Raw genomic sequence first — 20,703 nt, forward strand, 5'->3', positions numbered from 1 at the left:
ATTGAAATCCATTGAACAACAATGGAAATTAGAGTAATGACCATTCTCCTACTAAATTCTGCCCTTTGTCAGGTTTAGTAAATGATTAATATGTTGTTGGAAAAATTAAAAATGGCCAAAAAAATGCTTCATGGTGGACTTTTATTGTCCAAGAGGCATTTGAGAGCACATTGAGTTGCCACTGCTGTGGCACTTTCCATGGGACTTTCCAAGGTTTCCATGGGACTCTCATCATCGGGACTTTTATTTTGAAGAACATGCAGCGCATATCCTATCCTGAGTCTTGCTGATGTGCGTGATGATTTGGGATTGAATGCGCCAGTTAGCTTGACAGTGTGTTGTTTAGCTAGTTGGGAGGACGCCGTCTTTCTCTGACAGGGTTCTTCTGAGAAAGTAATGTGGCGCTCCCGATGCTAATGTTAGCTTAAGTCAGTGGTGCAGCGATGTCTTCTCCTGACAGCAACACTGTGGGAGGGATTCACGGGCTTCTTCTGAAACTTCACGAATCACTTTCAGACGAAGACACCCGAGCGGCAGCTTTGAAATGTCACGATATAGTCGGTGACTTGGGCCATGAGTGCATGCTAACACCGACCGAGAATGAACTTGGTAAGACGAGGAAGTCCATCAACTTAGTCCTCTCTGTATCTGACAGGAACGCGTCGAGTCCGCACTGAATGAATTACTTTGCAACAAACTTCCTGTAATAGCTTGCTTTCCTGTTTTTGTTGTAGATGGAATTGAGTCGCTATGCCGTCACATTGGGTAAGACCTGCCGTTTCCATCGCAAAAAATGAAGATAAACTGCCGTGAAAACTAACATCTCTGACTGTCTCTTAAACAGCTGGGCTTCGACTGTTTGCCAGACATGCATCCCAGTTCAGCAGCTGCCTTATGGACCACTACAGAGCTTTGTTTGAGGTCATGTCTAAACTCTGCGGACACATCAACCCTGAGATGAAGAAGACAAGTTACTATGCACTTGAGGCCTTCCTCAAACAGGTAGACACTTCAAGGCCGTCCCAGACCAACACGATGCTGACTGAAGTTAAGAGTCAGAATATTTCCAAAATAATTCCAGCATCATCTGCTGTCCAATAATTTGATGGTCATTTGTTAAAGGTTGCAGTGCACTGTCCATTGCCATACGAGGATATGGATTCTTTGCAGCCGTATGTTTATTGCCTTGTTTGCTTTATTCACAGTTTGGTTTCGTGTGTAATCCACTAGATAATCTTAAATGTATTCTTTCATCTTCTGTCGTAGACAGGTAAATAGTCAGCTAAAAGTAATGCGTGAACAGTTGAAATAGCTAAAAGTGAGGGTAAACAGTTGAAATAATCAGCTAAATGTAGCTAATGGATAGCAATTTAAGTTGTTAGCTAAAAGTAAAGGATAAACAGTTGAAATAGTTAGCTCAACATAATGAATGAATAATTGAAATACTGTAGCTAATTGTAGTGAATAAAAAGTTGAAATTGTTAGTGTTTAAAATGGATAAATGGGAGAAATGTCCTCCTTCGTAGTACTACAAATGCAAACCGACCCAAACATTGACTATTCAAGTATGGACAAAAAAATTTAAACATCCACTATCACTTTTATATCATTATTGTTAAAGAATATCCCCTTGAGTTCATCTGATATTAAAGATTTGACTGATTTGGTAAATAATAACCAATGCTGATAGTGATTAACATTTTGTTATCATTATATGTCAATGAATACATTTTCATGCCATCATATACATCAAGATTTTCTTACTGAATTATATTCCTGACAGAAGGACAAAATAATTGTAAGAAATGGTTTTGTATTACCAAAATGCTCAGTGCAGTTGTCCGTTTGTCCCTGCAGGGAGGAAAGTTCTTTGGTGGAGCAGTTTGTCTTTGAAATTCTCGTCATATTTGTCAAAAGTCTGGCTCTTGCACACTCAGATGAGCAGTCTATGGGTAATTGTTCCTCAACTTCATCTTTATAGACGGGACACTCACATTTTTCACATTGTTATCAATGTCTTCTTGTCATTCAATAAATAAGTGGCTCGCAGTGGCAATTTACAGCTCAGAAGCAGGTTGATGGTTATATATCGCCTTATGTCGCCTGTTTTTACTTTCATGTTGCAAAACAACAAAAGCTTTAAGCCACTTGATGATAATTGCTTTGAGAAAGGCATTTGTTCTTTATTTTTGAAGTCGTCATGTTAAAGGTTCCATTGCACATTGACAGAAATAATAATAGAAAGGTATGAAGCTGCTCACGCCACTCTTCCATCCTCAGGTACATTGCAGCAGTGCGGCAGCGCCGTTGATCATCTGAAAAGAATCGTCAAACAAAAGGCCCCCAGCCTCAATCAGCACAGTACTCAGAGACGCGTCCCAAGGTTGGTACACAGTATGCATGCATATCAGTAGGATGTTTGCAAGCTACGAGACCTCCAGTAGTGTTTGCAGTAAATGTTCATGCAATGATGAGATATTATGATTTATGTGCAGAAATGTATGTGAAATTCCTCTTCTTGCAGGGGCTTTCCACCTGATGGGAAGCTGTGCCTCTCCGATGTGGTTTTATGGCTTCTGGAGCAATGAGGCCGGACTCGGACGAAGTGTCGCCACAAATGCATGGAACTCTTCTATGAGATCATACCCCTCCTCCCAGGTGAGCAATCCCACCCAGAGCTTCATCTTCCAAGGTTAGCGTCGGCCTCATGAACATTAAACACAACAGAGCAAATTCATAAAAAGACCTTTGATAATTTAGTAGTCGCATTACTTTTAGTTCATTTTCAGTCATTTACTTTTCTCTGTGGTGTGTGACTGACCGTAGGAAAGAAGTCTCCACCTCAGTGGCTGGATGGCATGCTGAAGGATCATGGCATAGGTTTTGTGATCTCATGGTTTGAGGGTGGAGGTCTCCTCTCCCAGCCCACTCTCAGGGACCTGAAGGGTCCTTTCAGTGTCAGAGCCACCCTGCAGTGGATGGACCTACTGCTGGCGGCCCTGGACTGCTACAACACCTTCATCAACTTGCATGTAATCAAGCCTCAGCACATGCTTAGTAAGTCTGATTTGTGCAGTTCTATTTTATTGTACCAGTTCTTATGATGGGATAGTTGGTGCATACTTGTGTTACGTTGCGACGTGCATTTTATTCATATTGTACCTGCTGTGATACAATTTTTTCAGAAACGCGTATTCTGTCTGCATTAAATGTATTTAAATAGTGTGTAAAACATCTCTTTTTTTTACTTCTTCATTGTCAAGGTTCCAAAGAGAAATCAAGTTTTCTGAAAGCTCCAAGTTTCTTTTTGGCTGAGCTGGCAACCCATTAACTGGCAGTGGCAGAGAGCTGTTTTACTCTTGGCGAGAAGACCTCTCACTTCAGCCCACGAGAGGTGGACCAGTACGACTTCAGCAAGTGCACCATCATTGTCCGCCTGCTGGAGTTCGCCACCATGGTTCTAGTCAAAGGAGACCAGGAGTTTTGGAAGGTATCACTGAGTTTAAGACACTGACATTAAGAAAGTCATGATTGTTCCTTTGGCTCACTGTGTGTTTGATTTATTCACAGCTTCTGGAACAAGACATTTTTGTCTCAGCGTTTTTTGAACTGACTGCACTGGTGGTGTGTGAGCCATCCACTGTAGGTTTCAACATTGCAGATGTGGAGGTAATAAAGAACTAGGGCTGCACGATTATGGAAAAAATGATAATCACGATTATTTGGATCAAAATCACGATTTCGATTATAATCACGATTATGCAAAAGTTTTTTTTTTATTATTTTATTGCACTTCTGTAAAAAACAATAATCAATTATCCAGTGCAGAGTGAATGTAGTTTAAGGCCACAAAATGAAACATAACCAAGGAATTTACTATATGAGACAGTTTTTCTCATCCTTTTTTGAATTAACGACCCCTGAGCCACAACATAGGCCTCCATACACCCTCTTGAACCCTACAACACCTCAGTATTATAATATAAAATGGACTAACTGTCCCAAATGTCACTAAGCACCACCTCTAAGCACCACCTAAGCTGTATCCTTCTCACTGCCTCCCTAGGGCTTCCGAACACACCCTGGGACGCTGTAGCATCCCGGTTGAGTAACACTGACGTAACGGAATAACAAAATAAAACTGAACTGCTGATTTCAGTGAATTGCGGTAGAGCATGAGGACAATAACTAAGGTGGGCCTACAGATTTTTGGCCAGAAAGACAAGCCTGTCCACATGTTCTGGCTTCAAGGATGCCCGATGGCATGTGACTACATTTCCCCCTGTGCTGAACACCCGTTCTGATGGGGAACTGGTAGCAGGGATGCAGAGGTACTTTTTCGCCAGCTTTGACACTCTGGGATACAATTTCCCGTGTTCTTTCCACCAGTCCAGTGGGTCATTTTCGCTGTCAAGGCTGGCACACTGAAGGTAGGCCTGCAGCTCAGATGCCACAGTCTGCTGCTCCTGGTTAGGAGATGTGCTTCCACAAGAGCCTTTGAAAAAGCTCCCCAATGTCTTCCGTCGCTTAGGTCCACTTGGTCCATCCTCTGCATTGCCTGTGGTGCCTCCACATGGATCAGTTGGGCCCATCTCCTTCAAGAGTAAATGATGTTTAAAATAAGAAAAAGAAAACAAAATCAGTCTTAGGCAACATATTTAATAACTGTCTGTATTTACTACCACATTTCAATCATCTTTTAGCAAATTGTAATGTATTTAATCAACATTATTATATTTATTGTACATTCTGTACATATGTATATAATCAAGTCATTTTTACAAACCATGTTTGCAGGGGCAACCATCTCAGAGATGAGCCTGGCCTGGATTGGTGCAATTCTGTTCTCATTCACATATCTCATTTTGAAGCGAGGGTCGACAGCAGATGCCATGTCTAGCAGTTCTTGAGTCTCAGGATCTTGGTATTTCTCCTCCAAGTATGTTAGGATTTTGGTTTTGATGGTATTGGTGAGGGTTGTAGCATCGTCAGTTGTTTTGAGGATGGATGTGCTGAACAGGTGGAGTACTGGTTTAACAAAGGAGATACTGACATACTTCTCACTTGACAGTGCATCGGTGAATTCAAGCAGAGGTTGGAGAGCTTGGTTGATTGATTCCAGGACTTCAGTATCCTGCCATGTTGGGATGAGGGTTCTTGCTTTTCGGTCTGAAGATAGGACATGAGAAATGGCCTTTTGCTGCTCCAGGACTCTTGCTATCATTGCTTGCCTTGATCCCCACCTTGTGGGGCACTCCGTCTTCAACCCATGTTCTGGCAGCTTCAGCTCCTTTTGAGCCCGTGCAAGCTCCCTTTTGCGCCTCCAACTGTAGGAGAAACAGCTAACAAGCTTTTTGCAGACCCCCATGGCACGATCAATGTGTTGATGCTTCATTGCATTCTCTGTGAAACACACACACACAGACACAGACACACAGACACACACACACAGACACACACACACAGACACACACACACACACACACACACACACACATGATGAGTTATCCATAATATGTGCACATTCATATTTGTCTTTGTGTTATACAGTCAAAATAGTTATACTACATTTCATTGTATTTTTATTTTTAATAATTCTTTGGCATTATCACAAACACACTTGCGGTGTGAATGTGTGTTTTACAGGTAAAGGCAAGATAAACATTGTCAAAGATTAATTTAAAATGTTTGCATACCCCACCATATAGTTTGGTTTGATATGGGCCTATGGTTTTATAAAACATATAAATATGGTTTGATAATTGCCTCTGGTTCAGTGAGGGCGAATGTATGTTGTTCTTACTATGGCTCAATGTTCAATAAGATGGAGCCCCACGAATTAAAATGTTAAATGTAACCACACTACTCACCAATTGCTAAGTGGAGCCTATGTCCAAAGCACTGAAGTCTTGTCCACTGATTGAGAGCTGCTGCCTTGACGACATTGGTCCCGTTGTCGGTTGTGATGCAGACAAGTCTCTCCTGTTGCAGGTCCCAAGAAGCTAGTGCTTCTACCAAGCCTTGAGCAATAGCTTCTCCCGTATGATCCTCCGGAAAAAATGACGTCTGCAGGCAGCGAGTTTTAATTTCAAAATCCTCGTCAATGTAATGGATCGTCAGGGACATGTACGGCTCCATGGTCCTACTTGACCATAGATCGGTCGTGGTCGCATAGAACGGGAGATCTGCTATTTCTTTTCGGATTTCCTCCCGGCATTGTTTATACAGCGCTGGCAATGCCACCTTTTGAGAAGTAGTTTCTGGATGGCATCTCGTATCTTTTGTCCAGCGTTTTGATCATCTCTTTGAATGCCTCGTTGTTAACTGTGTTAATGGGAGCCATGGCTTTGGCTATATAAATGGCAACTGCTTGTGTTATTTCTTGGTGTCTTCTTGATGTTGATGCATATGGTGTTGCAAGATTAAGTGTAGCATTTATGGTTGTCTGCGCTGGGTGTTTGGGACGGATATGCGGGGGTTTGGGGACTTTTCTTTTCATACACTCGTCGTATTTTCCCAAATGATTCTTCTTTAAGTGGTTATACAGATTAGTTGTGTTCCCCTGCGGAGCGGACACAATTCGCCCACAGTCTTTACACAACACCTGCTTTTGTTCGACATCACCTTTTCTGAATCCGAAATAGCTCCATACAACAGATGTGTAGCCCTTTCGAGGAACGAGCTCAGACTCCTCACCTCCGGAAGATTGATCAACTTCTGTTCCCACTGTCTGTTCAGTCATTTTCACCAGAACTCATCTTTATTTTCACTGATTCAGAAATCGGCTCTACAATGGTCACTCTACCAATCCCTCTCGCTCTCACCACTTGAATTTGACTGGTATGATAGCACCGCGCTAGGCGGAGAGGAGCTGAGTTTAGCTTGCTTGTTGGTGGCTACTAATGCGATGCGGCGTGCTCTATGACTACGGCCGCCCCCTGGTGGCTGGTGGACAAATATACTGTTTTTCTTTATGCTGCAGTCAGAAGAGCGCCCACTTATAAAATAATACAGAAAATGACAAAAAAGGAAAAAAATCGCGATTTTGGCTTTGTATAATCGTGGCGGCCAAAATCGCGATTTTGATTAAATTTCGATTAATTGTGCAGCTCTATAAAGAACCTACCAGAAGTGTGTGTTCCTTTGCTAAAGGCCCTGCTGGCCTCGCCTTACCGCACTAACATATGAAAATGTTTCTTTAATGATCTCTTAGTGTGGAGGGGTTGTGTGCTGTAGACCTCTACCATTCCAGCACCCTGAGCCACCATGACCAGATGGAAATGGTTCTGTCTTCCTGTAAGCAGATCCACAAAGCCGACTTCCTCGGCTCCATTCTGCACAGCCAGGTATTTGACCCGGGACATAGTCAGGTGTGAGCATGTAACCATTAACCCACAATGAGCTTTATTTTCACAGCACCATTTTTCAGTTATGCAAATGTGCCATTCTGTTCACTTTTGATAACCATTTCACACACAAAACATGTTGAAAATGAGCACAGGTAAAGCATTTTACTTTGTGTGCTGATGGCAGATTTTGGTATGAGAGTGCAGATCTTTTGGATTTTTCCTTGCAGTGATTATTTAGTTAGTTAGTTTATTTCAGTCATATATACACTTCAAAGTATCAAAAGAAAAAAAGAACCACAAAAAAAAAAAACTATTTTGACTGAAAAAGGCTCAGGCAGAAGCAAAGCTTATTAATGCCCGCCTACTATGCATCTTAAGCTACACAATTCATGGTATCAAGTGGAAAGAATAAACAAACAAACAAACAAACAAAATATATATATATATATATATATATCATACATATCTCTTTCCCACTTTTTTAATTACAGCCATAACTCCTAAATATAAATCCACATGATGATTTTTCTGAACATAACAAAAGAAGTACATTGCTTAAGTTTGAGATCAGCACTATTCCACAGCTGAACCCCTTTAAAAGAAATACGTCTTCTTTTAACCTCTTTTTTAGCTTTTGGTAACACAAATTTGCTTCCATCTCTCAACTCATATTTACTCTCAGACACTCTGAAAAACTTACGCACACTGTCTGGTCGTGTTTTATTTTTTACTTTAAACATAATTTGCATTGTTCTATAATAAACCAAGTCTCTAAACTTCAATACATGAGAATTTAAAAATAACAGATTTGTATGGTCATAATAAGCAGCTTTGTTTATGATTCTTATGGCTCGTTTTTGTTGTAACACAATTTTTTCAGTTGTGCTTTTAAATGTAGATCCCCATAATTCCACACAATAAGTTAAATAAGAAATTATCAGAGAACAGTAAATTAAATATAAACTTTTATAATTTAGCATGTCTTTGGTTTTGTACATGATTGCAATTGATTTTGAGATTTTCCCCTTTACATACTCAACATGTTTTTTCCAGTTTAGTTTATGATCGATCACAACCCCGAGAAATTTGGTCTCCCAAACCCTTCCTATTTCAATGTTAGAGATTTTAAATTTAATATGACTTTTAGATTGGCTTCCAAACATCATAAATGTAGTTTTCTTTATATTAACAGATAATTTATTGACGTCAAACCAAGTTTTGAACACTCCAAGTTCTTGTTCAACAGTGTGCAGAAGTTCTTCTAAATTTTCACCGGAGGAGTACAAACTTGTGTCATCAGCAAACATGATACATTTTAACTTATTGGAAACATGACAAATGTCATTTATAAAAAGAATAAACAATTTGGGGCCAATAATGGAGCCCTGAGGCAATCCGCAGGTGACCGGTTTAAATTCGGACATTGTTTGATTCATTTGAACATATTGCTGTCTGCTTTCTAAATAACTTTTCAGCCAGGCATGAACGGTCCCTCTAAATCCATAGTGTTCCATTTTTTCCAGCAAATAATTATGATCAATGGTATCAAAAGCTTTACTTAGGTCTATGAAGATACCTACTGCATGAAGATCGTTGTCGATTGCATCAGCTATTTCTTCAGCCATCTGCATCACTGCATATGTAGCTGTTCTGTTCTTTCTGAATCCATATTGTTGTTCATTTATAATATTATATTTTTCAATAAAATTATCAAATTGTTTTATAAAGTGGTACCTCTCTTTGCATAAGATTTGATGAAATAAGATGAAATTGAAACTACATGTGGTGAGCTGGAGTCAACTGCATCTAATGCAACCAATATCATTGCGTAGTTTATAGAAAAGAAAAATACGACGAATGTGATACAAGTTTACTGCGTGTTTGACTGCTTGCTGCCTCCTGTTGTATTTTACCATTTCTCTGCAGAGCGAGCAGCTGGTGGACTTGTTGTTGAACACCATCATGCTCTCTGTGCCCAAATCTGGAAGCCACAGCCACAACTTCCTGAGCTTCTCGCACGGGGAGTACTTCTACAGCCTCTTCCAGGCGACCATCAACACTGAGCTTCTGAGTCTGGACGCCACAGTGCCAGCCCTCATGAAAGCTTCCTCTCAAAACCCCAGCATGGTAGCCCTTTCTCCTTTCCTTTTAAATTAGTTTCAGAAAAGGTTTATTTAAAGGCATTCCCAAAACAAATATACTTCTAAGAGAATAATGATCAGTGGCATAACATTTTATAGGTTTACTGTAACATGTTAAAAACCTGACAGCTGCTTAGAGTTTTGTGGTCTTTTGTTCTGCTCATGTGATGAGTGAAGTGATCAATGGGACAATCTCCCCAAATGCGTCAAATCAAATGACCCACTAAGATAAAAGATGAGCAGCAGCTGGCAAATTGACATGTGCTGCATAGAAATATGAGAAGTAGATTGTAAATTTAGGTTTGATTGATTGATTGACATTCGATAGTGCAGTAGCATTATTAGACTGGGTGCAGTCACGCTTCAGAGAATCATGGTCAGCACAGATCTATTTTTTATGGACAGATATAGATATTTGCAAGCCTGGCTAGCAGTGATCTCGATTCTTTTGTGCACAGTGCATTGCATTCGTGCACCTGTCAAGGAACAGTGTTGTTCTGCGCGTGAGGTTTTCTGTTGAAATTTTCGTCAGGTGAGTGTGTTGCTGAATGGCATGCTGGACCACAGCTTTAGGGAGCGCTCTGTGAGGAAGACTCGGGGAAAACAGCTGGTCGAAGAGGTGCCGAGACGATGGAAAAGCCTGCAGTCGTGGTGGGAAGGACACTCGTCAACTCCAGAGAGCAAAACTGCCACTCTTCTGCTGCTCTCCAAGCTCCTACAGGTATGATGCTGAAGTTACTGCTTCATGTCCCCGAGCAAAAAAAACCCTTCGTCTCATTCAGTAGAAACTGTAATTGCCAGGTTTGAGAATAAATGAGTACATTAACACCACTACTACTAATAATAATGATCATCGTTTATGTGCCCAGGCCTGAAAAACTTGACCCCCTTTCTTTCCTGATTTCCTCTCATGTGAATTTACATCATGAATACTTTTCCCTCTCTCATCAGATCGACTCCTCTGTCTGCTCTGATATCAACCATGAAGCATTCAGGCCGGTGTTTTCCACTTTCACTATGCTGCTGGTTGACATGAATCTGCCTCTGAACCTCAAGGTATGGAGAGGATATACGGCAGATTACTTCAAATGACTTTTTGATGAAGTAAGAATGACTTTTACTTTTTTTTTTGTTCGAGTTGCTTAACAAAGTAAACAAAGCTGAAATGTAAGTTTCTTTTGTTGAATTCTCTCAACTCTTCAGAGTCAGGCCCTGTTGGTGTTGCCCTTCTTCACAATTCTCCCAGAGGAGCCACTGGCTGAGCTGCAGAGAGCTCTGGACGCCCTGGTAGCTTCCCACTTCCCCATGCAGTCAGATGAGTTTGCTAAGGGCTCGCTTCAGCGCAACAACTACATGGACTGTGTCCGAAAGGTAAAGTGTTTTGGAGATGAGACAGATTAAAGTGGAAAAGTTTATTTGATACAGTTTTGAGAACAAGCAGATGCCAAACACTGAGCAACGACTCTTGTGGTGAGTAAGTAAGTTTTACTTACAGCTGGTGTTTGGGAGGCACCAACCCAACATTTCTTTGTGTCTTTTAGTTGCTGGATGCCCTAGAGCTTTCTCAGAGCCCCCTCCTGCTCAAACTGATACACTTCCGGTTCAGGACACCCTTTTGAGAGGCGATGCACATCATGGCTGGGAGCTGTCAAGTTCCATCGCAGGTTCATTATGTTGCTGTATTGCATTAGATCTTACAGGAGTTGCTTATTTTGTGTCCACTCCCTGTGTTGATGTCTGACTAGGTCAAGCAGCGAGCGGCAGCTGCAGCTAATGTGTGCAGTGTATGGAGTGATCCAGCAGGGCGACGTGCCGATGAGCTCCATGCTGCAGGCCATGGTGGAGAGGGTCCTGCTGCCCCTTGCCTCTAACTGTAGCCCCAAGGCCCTGAATGACTTCTTTGTGGCAAATGTCTCCGACATGACAGCTTTGCTGCTCAGCCGCTTCACTAAGGTTTGCTTCTTAACATTGTTACATGGTACTAGTCAGCCAGTACTATATAACGTAGATCAGTTGAGCGTGTTAGAAATCGATTTATGGCTAATTTGTTTATTGATTTAGTCAAATGAAAGAGAATTTGAGATCCAGTTGCTGAAGAAGAACGGCGGCTACAAGCCGATGGAGCTCCTGTATTCTCGGCTTCCCAAAGAAGAGGTTTACTCCAAGGAATCCCGCATTAATCAAGCCTACTGTCCATCAGACAAAACAGAGGGGAACGAGTTGTCCAAGACCTTGATCAAGTAGGACTCCCCTGTACTTTTAAAAGTCAAGAAGTGACATGACAGAGATGTGAAATGCGTAAATGATGGCTATTGCTGTTATTTCCATTAGGTCGTGTTTTGAAGCGTTCACTGAGAACATGGCGGGTGAGACTCAGCTCCTTGAACTTAGGAGACACTATCACTGTGCTGCGTACAACTGTGCCATCACCGTCATCAGCTGCAGCTTCACTGAGCTTCCTGTTCAGTGAGAAACCAGAGAAGGTCCTCGCTGGCCTTCAGAATTATATCCAAGTCATCTTTCATTTTGGAACGGTGCACTACAATGAACTACACAACGACCTTCAGGTTTTGAATGTTCTGTGGTGTTAATGGTGCTCTTTCTTTGTCCAGAATCAGTTCATCCTGGAGAATATCATCGATGTTGAAAGGACCTACAACTTTCCAGTTGAAATTGAGGTAAGTTTTATTAACAAATCTGCTTGTTTAACAATATACTTTGAGTTGCAGTTGTGGTTAATTTCTTTTTTTCGCTGATGTAGGTCCCACTTGAGAGAAAGAAGAAGTACGTCATGATTGGAAAAGAAGTGAGCGAGGAGAATGGAGGTATTTACTGCTCATTTACTGACTTTGGCTGTCTTTGTCACAGACCAGTTGACATTTTGAAATGCATGTATAATTAGCAGTGTGGCAGGTGATATGCAGTTTAAAAACAGACACATTATAACCTGTTTTTGCTGGTGATGAGGAGAGTTTTTGGTATGTTTGTACATCTAGGAGACAGAGGAGACAAATCCCTCCCAGAACACAGTGGTTGATCTGGAAATGGATGAGTTAAATCAGCATGAATGCATGGCAACCATGACTGGTCTTATTGGGCACATGAAAAGGAACAACAGAACTCCCAAAACTGAACAGGTCAGTGGCACTAAAGAAGAGTTTGAACAGAACTGTCATTTCTCTGGAGACAGAAACAGATGGCTTCACACATCATCATGAACAAGTCTTATTTAATGGAGCTTTTGTCTCTTCTTTTTTTAATCAAACAGGGAAACATGCCGAGTGAGCTTCCTCCATGGATGAAAATTTTACATGGAAAACTAGCAAATCCAGCCACACCTCTGAATATTCGACTCTTCATCTCAAAGCTGATGATCAACACAGAGGAGGTAAGTGTCGCTCGATACAAATGTATTTTATATTATTACTGTCGTTGTAAATAAACCAAATATGATGCTGTATGTGACTCCTCATTCTCTGCTCCTCTAATGGTCACTGTTTGTTTGTGGATTTGGACTTTGTTGTCAATTTTTCCAGGTTTTTGGACCATATGCCAAACAGTTCTTGGGGCCGCTCCTGCAGGTTGTCGTCTCTGAAAACAACGGAGGAGAGGGGGTCCATTTTATGGTGGTGGATATTGTGGTCACAGTTCTGTCTTGGACAAACCTGGCCAGCCCCAAGGTTGCTCATACTTGCATTTTAAAGACAGCAAATATAAATCATTAATACATTTTTATTAGAGGCTGTGTATTTCCAAGGGAATTAAAGCACATTTTAGGATAGAGATATTATCTAAAGACAAAAAAGAAGAACCATTAGTAACAGCATTTTTTCGTCTCAGGGAAACCCCAGAGATGAAGTGCTCGCCAACCGGCTGCTAGAGTTCCTGATGAAGCACAGCTTCCACGCCAAGAGGGCAGTTTTCCGCCACAACCTGGAGATCATTCGCACTCTGGTAGAGTGCTGGAAAGACTGTCTGCATGTGCCTTACAGGTACTACTTGCACACACTCACTGAACAATTGATGTGCAGTTGACACAATCAGTGTAGCTGCATGAAAGTTAAAGTTAAAACGTTAGTAGGGCGTGAACTCCGTCCAAAGTTACAGACTATGTTGAAACTAGACTACATTTGAACTTAAGTATAGCTGGTGCCACCCAGTGCTGGTTCCCACTCTGGGGTTCCTGACCCCCACTTGTCAAAGCTTCACTGGGGGTTACAACACCTTGATTGTAAGAGGTGTAAGAAAACCTTTTGGCAACACTTTATGTTAAGGTGCGCATATTAACCATGGACTAGATTCTCATTAGCATGTATATAATAGTAGCATATTGAGTCTTTATTAGTCAATTATAAACCACCTATTAATGCCTTATTCTGCATGACCACATTCTGCAATTAACTAAAACAAAGAGATTTCCCTCAATAACCTCCTAAGTGCATCTTATTGATAGTCAGAAAGTTGTTGCACATGAATTATGATCTTAATAACATAACCCTAACCCCAAGAATAAGGTCGTAATAAGTCCTTTATTATGATGAATAAAGAGCCAATGTGCAACTAGTATGCATGCTAATAAGCAGCTAGTGAATGGTGAATACTGTGTGTTCTTAATTAGCTAATCCCTGTCCATCCCTCACCAACAAGGGGTGCGTTAGAAGATGATGACAGGTCTGATAGTATACAAGCATAAATTCTGTGTTTTTCATCAAATGGAGTTGAATCGCTCTCTTTTTTTGCCCTTGCAGTTTGATATACGAGCGCTTTTGTGGCACCAACCCAAACAGTAAAGACAACTCTGTTGGACTTCAGCTGCTGGGAATCATCCTGGCCAACAACCTCCCTGCTTACGATGCCTCATGTGGAATTGAATATGAGAGGTAATATTTACAATGTAGCTAAATGGCAGCATACTGTGCACTGAATCACCCGACAGCTTCACTGTTTGAAAACCATCATTTTATTATGAATTTTTAAGATGCAAGTTAAGAGCAGTATATTCTAACAGTCATCTTTTTTGTTTGTTTGTTTGTTTTTCCCATGTGTTGAGTTCACACATGCCATCTTTCAAGGCAGCTGTAAACATCTGAATGTGTTGTGTTTTTCAGGCACATCCAGTCTCTCACCAACAACGTGTCCTTTGTAAGGTATAAAGACGTCTACGCAGCTGCTGCTGAAATTATCGGCCTCATCCTGAAGAATATGACTGAAATGGATGATGTATGAGACTTTCCCAGTTTGGTTGACTTACAGTTATTCTTCTTTTATGTTGGTGTCTGAGGAGAGCTCAAATCACCTGAATAGAAAGAAAAGATTGCAACACAGGGAGAAGAAAATCTGTTTTTCTGTCTGAAATATAAATCGTTCCATTAATCAACGCTGTCTGTAAATCGCCAATTCAGACCAAGGTTTGAAAATTAACCAAGTTTTATTGTAACTGCAACTTTCTTTACAATTTTTCAGGTTTGTCAACTATGTGTTCTTCCTCCTGCCGAAGTCGCACGGCATCTTGAAGACTCATTGTTTGGAGTGCGTGCTGAGCCGAGCTGATGTCATCCCAGACATCTTCCTGCAGCTGAAGACCACAGGCTTCATTCAGACGATGGGCCACAGGTACGTCCTACCCATTATCTCCTCCATGACCTGCATGCTTATTATCTTTCTGGCTTGTTTTTGGTTCATATCCATCATAGAGATCTACAGAAAGGTTGAGACATTAATATATAGAACTGAAAGCACCCTGAATAAATGTAACCATCACCGAAAAGATCCAACTTTACAGGTATGTAGAGCTCTTACAAGCAACTTTCAATCCTTTTTAAAAAATCAGTGTCACACAAAACAGTACGTCCACTTCAACGACAGGAAATCAGAAGAGATTTGACATTCAGGGCCTTCCTCCTTTAGCTTCCAGTATAAGCTAATAGATAACAAGTGCAAATGAGTAACACGTGGACATTTATTTATGCTTCACATCATTCTTCTGTGTCTCCAGGGATGAAGCCAGGCAGAGAGTTTGTCTGGACATCATCCACAAGATTATTGCCCACCTGACCCCAGTTCAGCTTCAGGAGCTCCTGGGGGCTGTCACTGCTTTTGTCTCCCATCCTTCACCAGTGTGCAGAGAGAGGATGTATGACATCCTCATGTGTATCCAGGACAACTACAGGCACTGTGAACCTTTTTGGCTTCCAGTCTCATGCAAATCCTCATTTCCCACTTTTGTGTCTTGTTAAACTAGTTACCACAAACTATGTCACCGTCTTCAGTAACTTTTTCTGATTTGACCCATTTAGTGGTTGCAAAATGTAAACGATCAACCAATGTGGGACCAAACACATCCCATATAGGAAGACTAGGACATGGTGCAAACTGTCCTGCAAAATGGGTTTCCAATTCCCCATTATTAGTCTGTTGCTTTTTATGGTCACTGAACTGCATTATGCTCATGTGTTTGCAGGTTTCCTGTTGCTTGCACTCCATTGGTACTTCTCTGATGTTAAATTTAACGATACTTTGTTTTTTTTAATTCTTCCAGTGATGAAGAGAGCATGGAAGACAACACCTCAGTAGAGGTTTTGAATGCAGCTAAAGAAACACTACTTCAGGGACTGTCTGAGGAAAACCAAGGCCTTCAGTCAGTACCCACTACTCGTGTCCTGTCTTTACTTTTTGCTGTATTTCATATTCTGTCTTTATTTTCTATATAAATTCAGTGTTTTAATTGAAGAAAAAAGCCCATCCCTGTCTGTTGTGTTTTCAGGCTCTATGTTCGTAACTTCTGGAGTCAGGAGAAGCGCCTCCCCACTGCCACCCTGGAACGTTCTCTGTACTCCTGTCAAATAGAAAGGTGTTTCTTGAGCTTGGCTGCCAATCTGCTGCTGGAAATGACCAGCCAGAGTCCTGACTTCAAACGAAACATGTTTGAGTCTCCACTGTCAGAGTGTACCTTCCAGGTGAGTTGAAATCTGCAGCATTTGTCTTTTCTCAGCCAGTTATTTGAGTTGTTTGAGATTTCTCTTTGTAAACTGCTGACGAGCCTGATGTATTGATGACATTTTCCCAGTCTCTAGGACTATGTGATTGATTCCAACTGGCGCTTCAGGAGCACCGTGATGACTCCCATGTTTGTTGAAACGCAAAGCTCTCAGGGCCCAGAGAGTTTAGCAGCATCCCAGTCTGGATCCATGAAGGGGAAGCTCCGAGCCACTCAGATGTCATTAGAGTTCTCCCAAACCCAAACAGCAGGTACCACTGAAATTCAATAACCTGCTATTAAAGCAGTACTAAATATAGATGTGTGTGTGTGTGTGTGTGTGTGTGTGTGTTACACCAGTAGCTTTGCAGACAGTGAATTTGCAGGTTAACACAGGTATGATAATCTTGGAATTGATTTTTTTGTTTTTTCCTTCCAGGTCGACGTACAGCATACAACTGGCTGACGGGCAGCAGTGTGGATACACTAGCAGAGTACACACTTGGCTCTGAGTCTCTGTCTTCATTGCTGGTGTTTGATAAGAAAACTGAGAGGCGAACTACAGCGAGGAGAGCAGTGGGAGAAGGCTTTGGCCTGAGGCGTCTGACTGCATCAACCGATGAGGTGGACGGTCACACCAGAGGTCAGTCTCTGAGAAGAAACCCCCACCTGTCTAAGCATGCAACACTTTCCATCCTTCAGATAATGTCTGATGACTCTTAAGTATGTTCCAAGAGAGATATTTTGGGTTTTTCTGCAGTTTTTACAAGGTTATAACCTCATGTCTGTCCCTACACATTTTGTAAGAGTGTAACTGTCAGTAGCTATATTACACACACATCAGTTTGATACTGAACAAAAAGAACTTTAGGTCCCTTTATGAGTCCTTCTGACCCATTAGTAGCAGTCTGGGTTTTATGTACATATTGTAAATTGTAACTGTAAATAACTGGTGGTTTGTAATTGTGAATTTTGTGTTTATTTTCTTTGCATGTTGTGTGTATTTTTGGTTTGAGATTCCTTTTTTTGTTGTTTGCATCATTTATCATATTCATATATTACAACTGTCATTTACTGAAACCGAATTTTAAAAGAAATGTATTAAATAAAATCTGTACTTTAATGTTTAAAGGTACTGTCTCTGCCCCATATTTGAACGTGGTAAAACGAACCTGTGTGTGCCTTGTGCAGGGTCCTAGGCCTACCCTAGGTGGCGTTGTCGACAACAGTAATACAAATTCTCCTGCAGTTCCCTCGTTATGCCACACAGGCTTCTCCGACATTTTGTCATCGAACACAGTTCAAGCACATTTATTCCAAAATGTTGACTGAGGATTTGTATTTTCACTCAATCTGGATCTTCGGTCCGTCAACTCTGAGACTTTTAGGGACATAAACATCACAGAGAGCGCGAACAGCGGCTTGTGTGGCTTTAATGGGCGCGCGCCCACATACACAGACCACCACACAGCCACAAAAACCCGTTCATGTTGAACGTGCTCTCGTTTTCTTTACATTAAAATTTCGGATTTATTACAAATGACAATATCCACTAAAGTTCGTTGTTTTAAAGCGAGTGACACAGAGCCTGGAAAAAGTTCAGTGAATGACTTTTGTAGAGGCCAGCTCTTTGTGGCAGCTATAGCCGCGGTAATTTATTGTTATTATTGTATTGTCACGTCGGAGTAGGCGGGTCACGTGGTGGTGGTACGTCAGCATCAGAGGTGGTATAGTCAGCTGTTCACCTGGTATTGGGGTTTTTGAACTGAGAGGGGGTGAACGGGAAGTGCTACTTTTTGCTGACCGCTTGATTTTGTCATTGATGGAATCCCTTTCTGATGTAAGTGCTGTTTTAATCACCAATAAATGCACCAAGCAGTATACTTTTGGAGCAGGTTATTCATTGAACACAAACTTCAGCCAGTCGGGCATGGTATGTTTTTCCCTAATTCCGCCTCTCGGCGGCTACGTGGATCAGGATAGTCGCCTATAACTTTTATCAATAAAGTCGCTCATGTCAGTAAATAGAATCTGTATTTTTGCAGAACCGTCAGTGCTGATGTTGTGTCTGTTGCTCACACCTGTTTATATGAACTTTTCTGTCCCTTCACTTTATGAAACACTTGTTATCATCACACATCAGCAGCTTCCACATCTGTGCCACCAGGTGCGGCGCGCATTTTACGCACGTGGCACAGCCGCGGCACCAACCATTTCACTCGTGCTACGTGGCGACGAGATCAGTCAGCATCTAACTGTAATTGAGTTTCCGGGTCTTTGTTGTTCTCACAGAATCCAGGTTTATCCAATAAAAACATCTGGAACATAGAAGCCGTCCCCAGGACGCGTCCAGCCTCATCACAGCTGTCATGTTTCAAACAAACTCATTAGAATGACAACACTGGGACGCCCTGGGATCACAGCCCTTACATTTAGTCAAGGGTGCACACAGTGAATACTGAAATCACCAGCAGGCAACCACTTGCTTTAAAATATCAAAACAACAAGGAGTGGGTTCACGACTTCCTGCATCAAGTAAGTGACTACAGTCAGGCGGTCAGAATCAGAGACCAGGGGCCTGTTGCACAAAACTAGGATAAGGGATTAATCCAGGATATGTTGGTTATCCTGGATCAACTTATCCTTGATCTGGTTGCACAAAAGTGGGATAAGGGGAAGTGGGATATGTTTTGACATAAGTTACCATGGAGATATATTCTGTGGAGCTAGCCTGCTCCAGACCAGGCTAAATTCCAGGATCTATTTAATCTCATCCCTTATCTCAGTCAGCAGTTACCACAAATGGAAACCAATATTTATTCCACCTCCCACTACACATTCCTATCACATTCAACGAGACCCACTGTCATTATTTAAACATTTGTGATCATTAATTGCAATCATATATAATATATATATGCAAATACTATGCTATGCATACTATGCAAATAATGTATCAAGCAAAGAATAACTTACTGCCAGGTAATGTTCAGAAACGGTTTGTGATAGAGAGGGATGTTATAAATTAAGGGGTGAGTCAAATTTTAAGATTCTTAAAGTGCGCACTACATTGAAAAGTTTTTGTGTTACGATCTGTGGAGTAAAACCATGGAACAAATTGTGTGTAGAGATAAAACAAATATCTAACATAAGTCAGTTAAAAAAAAGGTATAAAGAATTGATTCTTGCGTGATATAGTAATGACTAATAGGTATTTGGGTGTGTGTTGTGAATCACAACACTTTTTTCTATACATAATATAACCGTCAATGCCTGCATACTGTGCACGTTATTTATCGGTAATTGCTGAATATATGAATTATGTGTAGGTTGAGGATGAATCAGGATATTTCAGTCATGAGTTTTTTGATAAAAATGTAATAGTACTTAAGGGGTAGGGTTTAATAAGTTTACACTTCTTCCTACTCCCTTTCACTCATGTAATCTGAGATCAACATGAATTGAAGAGGGTGACACCTTTTTTCTTCTTTATTTTTATTATCACTTTTTGTCTGTTTGCTTTGTTTTTTTATTACATGTTTGAAAAAAAGGAATCAATATAAAAATACACATCATACAGTAACATGATGACATGACGTTCCTTTATTGAATAGAATAAATCAAAGCAAGTAATCCATCAGTTCCTTTCAAAAGTGAAGTCACACAGTGCTCTACAAGATAGAAAGCACAGAATCAAAGCCTATCATTCATCGCAAGAATAAATACACATTCTCAAAGGTCTGTATATAAAACACCCTGCATGTCTGCACACTGCAATAAATGCAGGACAAATCCATACTTAACAAATGAACAGACAAATGTCAGGCCTGTACACACAGTACACAGCACAATAGGCCAAATGAATAGCTGTCTGCTATTGCAGGCCATATTCAACTTAAATGTACAGAACGCACTTTAACTGAAATAATTTAAAACATATTGGTCTCTGATCAGCCGACCACTGTCGTCATCTGAGGGCACTCTGGGGGCCCTCTCCTTCCTCAGACAGGCCACATTATGGAGGACAGCACAAGCCACAGTAATATCACACGCTCTGTCTGGACTGACCCTCAGATGGTGCAGACATTGGAAGGTCAAAGGTCATCTCGATCCGAGCCCTTGTCCTGGCATGGGCATTGTTATATGCCTGCTGTGCTCCCTGAGGGTCTGCGTAAGGTGTGAGGCAAAAAGGCTCACAGGCATACCCTCTGTCCCCCAGCAGCGTGCGCCATCAGGC

The 20,703-nt window shown here is 41.3% G+C and overlaps 1 pseudogene; it reads left to right on the top strand.

Moving 5' to 3' along the window:
* Window positions 1-443: 443 nt before the first annotated feature.
* Window positions 444-17,546, top strand: LOC121606173 (annotated as a pseudogene).
* The last annotated feature ends 3,157 nt before the right edge of the window (window positions 17,547-20,703 follow it).

The sequence above is a fragment of the Chelmon rostratus genome, chromosome 5, assembly GCF_017976325.1.
Source record: "Chelmon rostratus isolate fCheRos1 chromosome 5, fCheRos1.pri, whole genome shotgun sequence".
Classification (NCBI taxonomy): domain Eukaryota; kingdom Metazoa; phylum Chordata; class Actinopteri; order Chaetodontiformes; family Chaetodontidae; genus Chelmon; species Chelmon rostratus.